Source organism: Pagrus major, chromosome 18 (assembly GCF_040436345.1).
Source record: "Pagrus major chromosome 18, Pma_NU_1.0".
Classification (NCBI taxonomy): domain Eukaryota; kingdom Metazoa; phylum Chordata; class Actinopteri; order Spariformes; family Sparidae; genus Pagrus; species Pagrus major.
In genome coordinates this window covers 15728404-15741045 of record NC_133232.1, presented here as the reverse complement: position 1 = coordinate 15741045, position 12642 = coordinate 15728404, and the positions used below count along the sequence as shown (strand labels likewise).

Below are 12642 nucleotides of genomic sequence, written 5' to 3'. Positions count from 1 at the left end.
CAGGCTATGGCTGGGAAACAGGGAGGGCTGCAAGCGCTCATCAAGCGCGTCTCCCCCAATGCGCAGTGGACGCACTGCATGATACACCGCGAAGCACTTGCGTCTAAACAGCTGAGTCCCGAGCTGAATGATGTAATGACCCACATCATTGCCACAGTGAACTACATAAAAACAAGACCTGTCAAAGCCCGGATTTTTTCGGCACTGTGTGAGGAAATGGGCTCCGACCACACAGCTGTTCTGTTCCATAGCGAGTCCCGATGGCTGTCACGTGGGAAAGTGCTGTCCAGGGTCTTTGAACTGCGAGATGAAATCCGCATCTTTTTGGAGGAAGAGGGCAGCGATCTTGCCCACAACTTTCACTGTAACAAGTTCCTCATGAAACTTGCATACCTCAGTGACATTTTTCTGAAACTCAACGAAGTGAATTTACAGTTGCAGGGCACAAATACACACCTCCCACATCTGGCAGATAAAATCACATCATTCACCAGAAAACTTGAGATGTGGCTGCAGCGAGTGAAAGTTGGACGTGTGGACTCATTTGAGAACCTGAAATCATTCATTGAAGATGAATGAAAGCTGCAGAACACAGTGATCCCATGCATGGAAGCACACATCTCTGCCCTTCAGAAACATTTCCAGAGATATTTCCTGATGCAGGATCCAAAAAAATATGATTGGATCCGTGATCCCTTCAGTGCATCACCACCTGCCGACTTAAGCACATCAGAGGAGGAACAGTTCATTGATGTCACCTCTGACTCAACAATGAGGCTGCAGTTTCAGTCAAAAACACTGGCTGCATTTTGGATTGGAGTGGAGAAAGAGTACCCACTTCTTGGCAAGAGAGCCCTGGCCATACTCCTTCCTTTTGCCACATCCTACCTATGCGAGATAGGGTTTTCTGCTGTGGCCTCCATCAAAACCAAGTACAGATCAAAGCTGGACATTGAGAATGAACTCAGAGTGGCAATCTCAAAATTGCAACCCAGATTTGACAAGATCTGCAGCATGAAGCAGGCCCACATCAGTCACTGAAAAGATGTGAGGATTAAAGGTGCCATTTTTGCACAACAAACCTTTGGGTTTTTGTTCTTGTTTTCCTCTCAGGGAGTTGGTCATGTTTTAAAACCCATTTTTGCAGAGAGGCAATTTTTTCAAAAATGCATTGAATGTTAAATATATAAAAAAGAAACCTGTTACACTGAACATAATTACACAGTTAAGGTGCTTGAAAACTGTTACACTTATTACAATCTGCAGTTTATGGCAGTTCACTTTTATTTTTTCAACAAAAAAAAAAAGGTTGAGGTTTGACACCTATTACAAACTGCAGTTTATGGCAGTTCACTTTTATTTTTTCAACAAAAAAAAAAAGGTTGAGGTTTGACACCTATTACAAACTGCAGTTTATGGCAGTTCACTTTTATTTTTTCAACAAAAAAAAGAGGTTGAGGTTTGTATTAATTACAATGTGTGAAATAAACTGCAATGGACTCTGAGAACAAAATGTGTGTATGTCCTTTTTTTTGGGGGGGGGGGGGGGGGGCGCACGCAAACATTTCTTATGTGCCAAAGGGGGGCCCAGCAGAAAAAGTTTGGGAACCACTGCGCTAAGGTAAGGACACCAGACGCTCGCTGGCGGGCCCCCCTTTCGGGGTCTGGCTCCAGGAGGGGGCCCCGGTGCCCCCATACCGGGCGAGGTACTCCTTCCCTTATGTCGCAGATTCATGAGGTCTTTGAATCGCTCTTTGTCTGTTCCCTCCCCCGAGACCAATTTGCCTTGGGGGACCCTACCAGGAGCAATTGCTCCCAACAACATAGCACCCAGGATCACAGGGACACACAAACCCCACCACCACGTTAAGGTGACGACTCTTTGGGGAGACAAAAAAATAAACTATTAGCTTTATGTGACTGCTTCTTGTAGCAAACATAATTTACTTATGTGGCATTCTAATGTGCTTGTCTTGGTCTTCAGTAGCACACGTACGTGCCCCCTTGCATCCGGTAAAGGTTAAAGCAGTGACATCCACTATGAGAACTTCGTCAGAAGGGGGAGGGAGTCATACTATGTCGCAGAGGCTGGGAGTCCAGCCAAGAGCGAGTTGCAGTAGTCCAGGCGGGAGATGACCAGCAATTCGACCAGGAGTTGCGTCACGTCCTTTGTGAGGAAAGACTGAATCCTGCGGATGTTGTAGAGGGCACATCTGCAGGATCAGGCCACCGCGGTGATGTTGGGGGTGCAGGATAGTCCATTGTCGAGGATTACGCCCAGGTTCCTGGCAGTCGATGAAGGCGATACCGTGACGTCCTCGACAGTGACTGACAGGTCCATGTGAGGGCAGTCTTTCCCCAGGATGAAGAGGAGTTCAGTTTTACTAAGGTTGAGCTTGAGATGATGCGCAGTTGTCCAAGCGGAGATGTCTGCCAGACATTCCGAGATGCGCATGGCAACGTGGGTATTGGAGGATGGGGGAAAGGAGAGGAACAGTTGGGTGTCGTCAGAATAACAGTGGTACGAGAATCCATGTGATGTGTTTGCAGAGCCTAGTGATCTAATGTATAGTGAAAACAGAAGTGGTCCTAGTACTGAGCCTTGAGGGACACTAGGGTTGCACATCTCTCTGTGATAAACGATTCGATATGCATCTAGATACACAGGTTACGATTCGATTCAAAAACGATATCCTTTTATTACAGACCGATTCGATACGAATCGATTCGATTCGATAGTGTAAGAACGATACGATTTGATTCTATGGTTAATATTTGTTGTAGATATTTTATAAAATAAAGAAGCCAATTCTGTGAAAGTGACAGTACAATATTTTCTTTTCAAATATGTAAAAGACCACATATCCCCAACCATTGTGGCTTTATGGCACTGGCAAAAAAAACCACACACACTAAAAAACAGAACAACAAAATCACATGTCAATGTATTTATTTTTAGACATGGACCAAAAAAAAGTCTGGCTGAATCGTTGGATGGGAACTCCAGAGGTAAAAGTAGCACAGAATAGTAACACCAAAGTGCAATATTTCAGCCTGAGCATAGTGTTTTGAACACTAGAGTAGGTAACAAAGGTGCAATATTTCAGCCTGAACATAGTGTTTTGAACACTAGAGGTAGGTAACAAAGGTGCAACATTTCAATGTAAACAAGTTACACACCTATAAACAAACATCTAAAAATGTGGCCTCAGGCCTGGGGAGGCAGAGTGGAAGGACAAAGCTGCAACCACATTCTTATCTCAACAATGCACACAGTGACAAGTGCTTTGTGCAAAAAATTAGAGAAAATAAATACATATGTGTAAAATAAATCAAACTGCTGCTTTTTGACCTGGGAAACGGTACCTCACACACAGTAAAGTAGTTCACTTACACTATGCCTGGGCATTATCCCTGTTTTTTTTATTCATCATCACTGTCCTCTGTTTTTTTGGAGGGCAGATTTTTCTTAAGGAAAATCAACTGATCCACATGCTTATGTTTGAGTAGACTGCGTTTTGTGGAAACAATGTCTCCCGCAGTACTGAACACCTGTTCAGATGCCACACTGGTGGCCGGGATGCAGAGGTATCTTTTAGCGAGAGATGACAGCAGTGGCAAGTCCTGCTGCTCTTTCCACCACTGTAGTGGGTTTTTTTGCAGGGGCAACGGATCACGCTCTCTGTACCTCTTGACTTCTTCACTGGCCTTGTCTCTTACAGATGTAGGTGCCATCCTCACTTCAAAGTCTTTTCCCAACAGCTGGTCCAACGCTGACATTTTCTTCTTTTTGACAGGAGGGTCATCATCTGAAATTGAAAACAATTATCGTATATTACTGGCTTTGTTTGCCATGCCTCAGTGGTGCTTTTTTTGTACCTGACTTTACCATTTCATGTATCTTCATCTGATGTTCAGAATGAATTACAGTCTTGTACACATATATAAAAGTTGTATTATAATCATCATTATTAAACTCTTTTTCTTTGCATGCTGATTCTCTCATTATATTGAATGTGTTGATGTTGTTTTATGCTAATATTTTATAGCTGCAGCATGAGTTTAAGCCAATGTCAACTCTTTCTTGATCACAAGTTATAAAATACACAAACCTTCTGGCTCATCTTTCTGATTACCACTGAGTCTTCATCTGATGCTTCAAAGTTCTTTTTAAGCTTCGCTCTGACAGGGGAAATCATTGAGAGTGTGGGCCACTTGTCTTCACACATGCTGGTGGTCACAAGTTTGACCGGCGCCATCAGCTTGACAATGTCTTCAACATCGCATAAGTCTTTGTCCTTAAGAGTGTTAACCTCTTCTCCTCTTCTGAGATCCCTGGACATGAGTGCAGCAGAAATGGCAGGCTGTTGTTCCAGTACACATTCAAGCATATTCTGGGTACTGTTCCACCGGGTGGACACGTCTTGGATGAGTTTGTGGATAGGCAAGGCCAGTTGTTTCTGTTTGTCTTGTAGAATTTCTGCTGCCCTGACACTGCGGTGAAAAAAGCCAACCACTCTCCTCACCCTTCCCAGCAACCTTGCTACTGTGTCCACTTTGAAGGCTTTCTGTGTGGCCAGATTTATTGTGTGTGCAAAGCACATGAGGTGAGGGCTCATCTCTGCTTCCACGCCAGCTAAAACCATGTTTGTGGCATTGTCAGTTACCAGGGCTGGCTCTTTATCAAGAAGGTTCCAGTCAGCACATGCCTGTTTCAGCAGAGCACCTACATTCTTCCCAGTGTGGGATCCTTTGAATGCCCTGGTCTGTAAGACATGAACATTTAACTTCCAATCCGGAGCGATGTGGTGGGCTGTGATCGTCACATAAGACTCTGTCGCACATGACATCCAAGCGTCGGTTGTTATTGCCACTCGCTCTGCATTTGCCAGTTCTTTTTCAACTTGGCTCTTAACTTGGGCATACAACGCTGGCATGCACGTGTTGGTCACATGATTTCGGGACGGTATCTTATACCTGGGCTCTAACGTATGAATCAAATCCTGAAATCCTTCCCACTCAACTATATTGTAAGGACATAATCCCTTGGCGATAAAACGCATTATTGATGCCGTGATTTCCTTAGCGTGTGCTGAATTGTGACCAAGTTGCCCGAATAACTTAGAAATGGCGTTCCCTGTTCTTGGCTGTGTGCTACTGCTTGCTTGCACGCTCCTGCTCGTTGGTACGGGGTTTGAACTCACCGTACTCTTGACCGTGTTTCCTCCTTGCATGCTGGTCGAGATTTGTAGTGCTGCCAGTGTACGTCAACAATGCTCTACACAGTTTACAAATAGCATGGCTTCTGTCGAGCTTCCCTTCCTTCTTATAAAACCCAAAAACGGTCCACACTTTGGATTTTTGTTTCCCTGATGCATTGAAAATCTTTCTCTGTGCATTATCACCTCCATCGGTCAGGCTGACGCTGTCGTTTTCCACCTCCTCCATTTTCCGTGTCGTCACTTGTTTATCACTCATGCTAATACCAGCTAGGCAGCTACGGCATTTTGCGGGCAGCTTCAGCTCTCGCGTTGTTTTAGAGACGCTGACGCGTGTGTGATACCGCCAACCGATTCAAAGTCTCGCGATACCCGATCCATGACTCTATAACCGATTCATCTAGGAATTCATTGATAATTCGCATCGATTGAGGAGGCTGCTACCGATGCAGCCGTATCGCTCACTTGTTGAACCGAATATCCGGTTGAATCGGTTTATCGTTCACAACCCTAAGGGACACCAGTTTCCAGAAAGCAGGGTTTGAACAAGGAGCCATTCCATGTGACCTGAAAGGTGCAATTTGTCAGGAATGATGCGAACCAGGTTAGAGCAGAGTCAGCGATGCCAAGTTTGGCCAGAGTGGAAAGGAGGATTTGGTGGTTCACTGTGTCAAACGCAGAGGATAAGTCGAGGAGAATGAGAACTGACAAGTGGGACGAGGCTCTGGCAGCACGGAGTGACTCAGTCACTGTGTGGAGGGCCATCTCAGTGGAGTGAGGACAGTTGGTTGTAGACGGCACGTTCCAGGGTTTTAGAGAGGAATGAAAGAAGAGATACAGGTCTGTAGTTGCGGATGTCAGCTGAGTCTAGGGGTGGGTTTCTTTAGGAGTGGCTTTACTGTAGCTGTCTTGAAAGGAGCTGGAATACGGCCAGAAGTGAGGGAGGAGTTGATCAGGGTGGTGGGGAAAGGCAAGATGTTGTGTGAGATGTTTTGGAGAAGAGAGGAGGGAATCGGGTCGAGGGAAAAGGTGGTGGCATGGTTAGACGTCACTAGTGTGTGAACATCTTCAGAGGAGAGAGGGCTGAAGCAGGTAAGGCTGTCATAGGTGAGGGTTGGGGGAGGTGTTTTCTGGAAGGGTATAGGAGTAAATGAGGAGCTGATGTCTTTTACTTTCTTGGTAAAGTAAGTTGCAAAGTCATCAGCAGTGAGGGAGGAGGGGGGGGGAGGGGTAGGAGGAGTGAGGAGGGAAGAGAACATGGAGAGTAGTTTCCCATTTAAGTTGATCTTTGCCAGGTAGAAGCAGATTTGGCTGCTGAAACAGTTGATGTGAAGTCAGAGAGGAGGTGGTGGTAGCGAGCAAGGTCATCAGGATGATGTGATTTTTTCCATTTTGTCTCTGCTGCTGCTCGTAACACCAATCTGTTGGTTCGCAGCAATTCAGACAGCCGAGGGGGGGGGGGGTGATCGTGCTGGTCGGGAGGTGAGGGGACAGAGAGTGTTTAAAGAGGAGGAGAGGGAGGACAACAGAGTGGAGGAGGCTTTCTCAGTGGACATTAGTGAGAATTGTTCTGTGGATGGTAGTGAGGAAACAACAGTTGAGGAGAGAGTGGAGGGAGAGGGGGATTTCAGGTTGCGGCGGGTGGTGACCATGTGAGGTGTAGTGGCGAGGGAGGTGGTGGACTTCAAGGGGAGAGAGAAGGTGACAAAGTGGTGGTCGGACACAGTGAGGGGGGTAACAGAGAGTGCTGAGGTACTACTGAACCTTGTGAAGACAAGGTCAAGTTGGTTCCCGGCCCGGTGGATGGGTGGAGAGGGGAAGAGTGTGAGGTCAAATGTGGAGAAGAAGCTGATGAATTCAGATGAGCGCAGCTTCTCTGGGGGGATGTTGAAGTCACCCAGGACAACAAGTGGTGTGCCATCGTCAGGGGAGCAGCTTAGGAAGGCATCCATCTCATCAAATAAGTCACAGAGAGGACCGAGAGGGCGATAGATCACCACAATGTTGATCTTGAAAGGAAGGGTGACAGAGACAGCGTGGAATTCAAATGCAGATCTGGGTAGGTGGTCGAGGGTAAGGACCTGGTAGGCCCACGTAGGTGAGATGAGGAGTCCAGTTCCTCCTCCTCGACCTGTTTGTCTCGAGGAGTGTGAGAATGAGTAGGCAGTTGAGTGGGCCGCTGGAGTGGCAGTGTTTTCTGGAGTGATCCAGGTCTCCGTAAGGGCCAGGAAGTGGAGAGTCTGCAGGGAGGCATAGGCTGAAATGGTGTCCACCTTCCTGACTGCAGACTGGCAATTCCATATTCCCCCTAGTACTTCAAGTTCAGTACAGGTGGAGAATGATGGGTAACAGAGATTGGCTGGGTTACAGCCTCGAGCAGTGGGTAGCTGGTGAAATCTTCTCCGGTTAGATGTCCTGACTGGGATTGGCAGGGACTCATGACTGCGATCTGTGGTGGACAGTGAGTTACTTGGACTCCCGCAGAGAGACTCCCTAAGTCTTTCGGCTGTCCTGACGCTGCGGCTGATGCTATAGTGACTAGCCCATATGTGCTAGATTTACCTCATGCAGGCTTAGCTCCGCCCTGCAATCAAGCCTATTCAACACACCTGACTTGGCAGAAACCCACTGATAGCTACTCAGCTTCAAACTGTTTCACAGCAATTCACACAAAAAGTATCTAGACAAGATTAAATATTTTAACTAGCTTTCCTCACAGAATGCTTAAACACTGATTCTACAATCTCTCCTTACTCACCAGCAGTAGTTTACAGCTTCCTTCACCTGGACAAAATGTTGTTATTGGATGGTCATTTGCTCTTCTGCTTTGGCCCTTTGCCGACGACAAAACATGCATTTGTTGCTTATTTTTCTTGCTGCTGCGTTGAAATGTAGGATCCAATACTTCAGCCTTAGCCGAAAGAGCAAATGGCATCTTCATAAGGGTTTCATTTTTTTAAAGCAGCAATTTTTTCTGGGAAGCACTGACTTTGACTGTAGCTGATTATTGCCTTCTCAATCTGTGTCATGTCATCAAGTGAAAGCTTTTGACTACCCAGTGAGTGGGGAGACTTTTGCTTTGCCCACTATGAATGTGATGTGCATTTCACGTATGATGCTTATTTGTCGCAGGTAGGTGACAACACCATACCCAGACTCACTGCTTACACTGAAATGATGCAGCTGTGCAGACTTTATCTTACCAAATCCCTTTGGCTTTATGCATCGGCAACACAGAAACCAGTCAGCTGGTTCAGGTCTACAGGCCATCTTTTCCATTGTAGGGCAAATACATCTGGTATCCTTTCATCCCAGCTGCAGTTGGATTTACACAGCTCTTGAAGTATATTCCCTGCAGTCAAGATGAAAGGAGCGAGGAATCCTGGAGAGTCATATACAGAGCAGACTACAGAAAGGATACCTCTGGCTGAGTTTTTACAGCTGTTCTGAATGAGTGTTTGTCAACCTCCATATGTATATATATATATATATATATATATATATATATATATATATATATATACATATATATATATATATATATATATATATATATATATATATATATATATACATACACACCGATCAGCCACAACATTAAAACCACTGACAGGTGATGTGAATAGCATTGATCATCTCATCTCATCACTGCTGGGAAACCTTGGGTGCTGGCATTCATGTGAATGCCACTTGACAGGCACCACCCATCCAAACACTGTTGTGGACCAAGTATACCCCCTCATCACAACAACACTACCCGATGGCAGTGGCCCCCCAGCAGGACAATGTGCCCTGACACACCGCAAACACTGCTCAGGAACAGCTCGAGGAACACAATAAAGGGCTCAAGGTGTTGCCCGGGCCACCAAATTCCCCAGATCCCAATCTGATCGAGCATCTGTAAGACATGCTGTAGCAAGTCTGATCCATGGAGGCACCACCCCCCAACATACAGGACCCAGAGGATCCACTATAACACGCCCTGGTGCCAGACTCCACAGTAGTGATGCGCGGGCCGACCCGTAACCTGCGGGTCTCGCGGGTTACCTGCGGGTCAGGTTGGGTCGGGTCAAGAAATGTTCACTTTATTGGCGGGGCGGGTGGGGCGGGTCATTAAGGATTAAATATGTCGAATACAGCCTACTTCTTAACAACACTGTTGGGTAAATCACCTGCGACCTGACGTCACAAATGCGCCAAGCGGCAGCCACAACAAACCAGAATCAAAAGAAGCGGGCAAGATGGAAGAAGAAGTGAGGGAAAGATTAAAGAAAAGAAGGCCAAGCTGCTAAATCTCATGTTTGGGACAATTTCTGTGAGGTAGTTAGTGCAGTAGACGACAGCAGCATTGGCTATGTGAAGTGCAATTCCTGTGATAAGCTATACAAGCATGAGAGCCACAAGACGGGTACGTCCAGCATGACAAGACATGTTTGTGGAGGGTCTAAGAAGAAGGACGTGTCTCAGAGTGGTAAAACCGCCTTCCTTAAAAGTAACAAAATTCCAACGCAAGTCAAATCTGAGGTCACCGACGCCTGTGTTGAATTGTGCTGTCAAGATCTGCGGCCCTTTGACATTGTTTCTGGCGATGGATTCTGTGCTGTAGCCCAGTCACTTATTAACGTAGGTGCACGTTACGGACGTGTGGATGCCAGCAGTGTCCTCCCTCACAGGCAAACCGTCTGTGACAGAGCCAAAGCGACGGCCACAGAAAAAAAAGAAATCCTCGCAAAAGAGATTAATAAAGCTCTGGATTGTGGCATTGCAATTACCACTGACATGTGGACTGACAATTACAACAAATGGGCATACACAGCATTTACCGGTCACTTCATCAGTGAAGACTGGAAATTGAAGAGTCGCGTCATAACGACAGCTGAATTTGACTCTACTCTTAAAAAGACAGCTTACAACCTTCACGAGCAGGTGATCAAGGAGCTGCATGACTTTGGTATTGAAGCTGATCGTTTTAGGCCTAATAATAATAATAGGCCTAATAATAAATACTCTATAGGCCCAATCTTATATCAGTGTATTAATACACTGGTTTATTTATCAACAATTTCCTACGGCGGAATAATGTCAATCAAAATAGTAAAACTACATTATTCCATTTTATTTGTTAGTTGAGGAGAGCCAAAAGAAAAAGGGATGAGTTCAGCGAGTTGGAGGATTATGGTGAAGAAGATGGCGAGAAAGACGAGGTTCAGCGCTACATTGACAGCCAGTTCTTGTGGGATGGGGATGATCTTCTAAGTTTCTGGGAGTCGCAGTCAAAGGCCTTCCCTCTGCTTGCCAAGGTGGCAAGGATGATTCTCTGCATCCCAGCAACAAGTGCATCGAGCGAGCGGACGTTCAGCTCAGCCGGCCGGGTGCTCGAGTCCAGGCGAAACAGACTAAACCCTGGCACAGTTGATGCCATTCTTTTTTTGCACAGTGCCACACGTTAAATGCCAATGCCTTCATGAAAATAGCCATATGTGGTACAGTTTATAATTCTATTATGTGCTATAAGAAACCTTTAGAAAACAGGTGTAGCCTGTAGGTGGACGCTCTGTTTTAGCCTATGTGGTTAACATGTTCTTTTATTCTTTTTATTGCAAATAATACCTACACAAATGCAAGCCTAATTTTATTTTATTTTATGATTTATTTATTGTTTATTTTTATACATATATATATTTATTTTTATTAATATTTTAATTTGTTGTTGCCAGTTTCCAGTGCCACTCGAAGTGCTGTTTTCAAGCACATTTGTCAGACCAAATAAAAGCCTTATTCAATGACATATTTAACGTGTATTTAATAGTGGCGGGGCGGGGTGTGAAAATAGATGCGGTTGTGCGGGCGGGATGGAGCGGGTCAAATTATTAAATAAATGCGGGACCCGCGGGTTGGAAAAAACCCCGACCCGCGCATCACTACTCCACAGGACACCCTCAGAGGTCTTAAGTCCATGTCTTGACAGGTCAGAGCTGTTTTGGCTGCACAAGGGGAGATAATGTAAGTACAGAACTCAACAAAATATAACAAACATCTTGTTGTTTTGAGACATTTTTATTCTGAATTCTTATATATAGGATTGATAGGAGAAAAACATTAGATATTAGAATTTGCCTTTTTTTTAAAAAAAAGAGAAAAAAAAGCACCACGTGTAATTTTTTTTTCCTAACAATGAGATTTAAACCAAAACATGACCTGGTGTCTTCATTGGTAGCTATAACCCTACCTGGTTGCCAGATACGTGAAAGTGAACAATTGGGATACTTTGAGCACCTTCGTGAAAGCTAAGAAGGAAAAGGTTTCTAATATACTTTTCTCCTCAGCTACGGCTGCCTCTCTACCTTTCTGCCTTCCTTTTACCTGCACATCTGTTTACACACCTGCCTGTCTTCCTGTCATTTTGTCACCAGCCAACATCTCTGCTTTCAGCTGGGACTCCTTTTGTTGCTATGGTTACCCCACTCTGGAAAGGGGGGCTCTAAGTATGCTTCACCTGAGCAGTTCCAGATTGAGGGACAGGGACAGGAACAGAAAGACGTGCTTGTAGGCAGGTAGTGTGTATTATCATCAACATTATAACTGCAACGAAGATATCACCGTGGAGACTTGCGTGTACCTAGGTGTGTCATTGTGGGTGTCAGGCAGTGCTGCTTCGCCTGGCAGATGCCGGAGTGGGTGACTACACACCTCCTCACCAATACAATATCAGCGCTATCATGTATTATGGATCAGTCCCCTCCCCCCATTCACCACTCCCTTACTGTCGATCGTAGTCACAGAGTATTTTTAGGTATGTATTTCTGTTTTCTCTCCACTTGCACATAACCAGACACAGCCAGCTTCACATTGATTTTGGCATGCAAGATCTCTCCTGCTCCCTCTCTGTCTTCTACACCTCCCCTTGCTTCTTCTCAGTGTTCCCTCTCCATTTCTTCTCCTTAGATTTACCTCCATCTGTTCTCCTCGGCCACCATACCCATCCTTTCTATTAATTCTCTCCGCTTCTGGCACTTAGCAGTCTTTCCAGCACTCTGCCTTTCTCTCTCCTTCCCCTGCTTTCATATTCTCTGTACCATGTCACAGAGCTGAGGCCTGCCATGAGCAGAGTCTGTGGGTACCTGTGTGTGTGTGTGTGTGTGTGTGTGTACACAATAGGACCAACATTCTTGTGGGGTGGCAGGCACAAACAACAACCACAGGGCAACAAACAATAATTTTCCACTGGTGCTAAAACATATTGCCATTTGACAAAGAAAGGATGGATGTGGAGGGGTGGGGGTTGGGGTGGCAGAGGGAAAAGGTTAGAAATGGATAGACAGACCCTTGGATGGTGTTAAAAATACATCTTTGTTCCAGATGCTTTTTCTGCTTTCTCTAATTCTTCTGTTGTTTGTGCTCTGGTTTTTCTGAGCATCTGTAG

At 45.5% G+C, this 12642-nt stretch overlaps 1 pseudogene; it reads right to left on the bottom strand.

Annotated features, from left to right (window-relative positions):
• Positions 1-2074: 2074 nt before the first annotated feature.
• Positions 2075-12202, bottom strand: LOC141012911 (uncharacterized; annotated as a pseudogene).
• Positions 12203-12642: the final 440 nt, after the last annotated feature.